This window comes from Gossypium arboreum, chromosome 13 (genome assembly GCF_025698485.1).
Source record: "Gossypium arboreum isolate Shixiya-1 chromosome 13, ASM2569848v2, whole genome shotgun sequence".
Classification (NCBI taxonomy): Eukaryota; Viridiplantae; Streptophyta; class Magnoliopsida; order Malvales; family Malvaceae; genus Gossypium; species Gossypium arboreum.
Genome location: NC_069082.1, coordinates 16,073,678 through 16,075,325, shown reverse-complemented (window position 1 = coordinate 16,075,325; position 1,648 = coordinate 16,073,678). Strand labels below are relative to the sequence as shown.

The 1,648-nt window shown below is 35.7% G+C and overlaps 1 non-coding gene across 1 annotated transcript; it reads right to left on the bottom strand.

The window, feature by feature from the left end:
* Positions 1-1,130: 1,130 nt before the first annotated feature.
* Positions 1,131-1,237, bottom strand: LOC128287371 (small nucleolar RNA R71). Its single transcript, XR_008278071.1, has one exon. It is a non-coding gene; the product is annotated as a small nucleolar RNA R71 (small nucleolar RNA).
* Between the last annotated feature and the right edge of the window lie 411 nt (positions 1,238-1,648).

The following is a 1,648-nucleotide window of genomic DNA, read 5'->3' as shown; positions in this document are numbered from 1 at the left end:
TTGTTAGTCTCGAGAGAGATAATAATATAAATTAGGGAATTCTATTGATCGAGTCAAGTGAATAAATCGTCTAGTTCAGATTCAAATAACAAGTGAAGTCTAGGTGGATTCTTCCTTGGGTATTGTTTAAATCAATCAGTTTTCCCAAAAGTATTTCCCTAATTTACTTCCTGTGCATTCTTAGTTTAGTTAATTAGTTTAGATAAAGCAAATCCTCTTATTTTTAGGCTAGATAATAAAAAGAAGGTTAATACTAGTACTTTTAGTTCACGTGGGTTCGACATTAGGTCTTGCTATAAGCTATACTCTTTGTTCGATAGGTGCGCTTGCCTTTATCGTGATAATAGTTAGTTTTCAAGTACGATCAATCATAAATATAAAACTTATCACGCACATTAAGTTTTTTGGCGCCGTTGTCGAGGACTAAGATATTAGGAACGCTTAATTTTTATTACTTTAGCCATTTATTTTATTGCAAGTTAAATTTTATTTTAATGTTGTTTATATTACTAAATCTTCTTTCATTTACTTCTGGCAGGTTTTTATAGTTTATGACTAGAAGAAACCTGTCAGGACCATTACTTTTTGATAGTGAGATCGAAAGCACAGCTCGTAAAAACCGAAGAGAAATAAGGCGAAGCCTAAGATACATAGAGGAAGAGTGAGGGGACGATATTCACACAACTGAGGTGATGGCTGAAAATCAAAATAATCAGTTTCCTCCTCTGATCACTGCAAATCCAATAAATCAGAATCCTGCTCCTCGTACTATGTATGATTACGCTAAACCCAATTTAACATGAACTGAATCCAGTATAGTTAGGCCTGCTATTGCTGCAAATAATTTTGAACTGAAACCTAACACGATTAAAATGATACAACAGTTTGTTCAGTTTGATAGTTTGCAGGATGAGGATCCAAACACTCTTTTAGTGAATTTTCTAGAACTCTGCGACACTTTTAAAATCAATGGCGTTTTTTATGATGCCATTCGCCGTTGGTTGTTTCCCTTTTCGTTGAGGAATAAGGCTAAACAGTGGTTGAACTCGTTAGCACGAGGGTCAATCATCACTTGGGAACAAATGGCTGAAAAATTTTTGCTTAAATACCTTCCGCCGGCTAAAATGGCTAAATTAAGGAATGGTATTTCTTCTTTTGTGTAGATAGATTTAGAAACACTCTATGATGCATGGGAGAGATACAAGGATCTATTGAGAAGGTGCCCTCACCATGGGTTACCACTTTGGCTACAGGTTCAAACTTTTCACAACGGCTTGAATCCTTCGACTAGACAGATGATTGACGCAGCTACTGGTGGGACTATTAATACTAAGACACCTGAAGAGGCTTATGAATTTATAGAAGAGATGTCACTGAATAATTATTAGTGGCAAGTCATGAGGACAAAGCCGACGAAAGCTACTGACGTTTTTAACATCGATTCAGTTACTATGCTCTCTAATCAAGTAGAACTTTTGAATAGAAAAATTGATGGGTTACTTGGTTCTTCATAGGTTGATCTAGTAATGCAGTGTGATGCAAGTGGAGGTGGAATGAGCAATTCAGAATACCCACCCTATGGTGACAACATGGAAAATGAGAAATTAAATTATATGGGAAATAATGCTCGACCTCAAAATAATCCTTA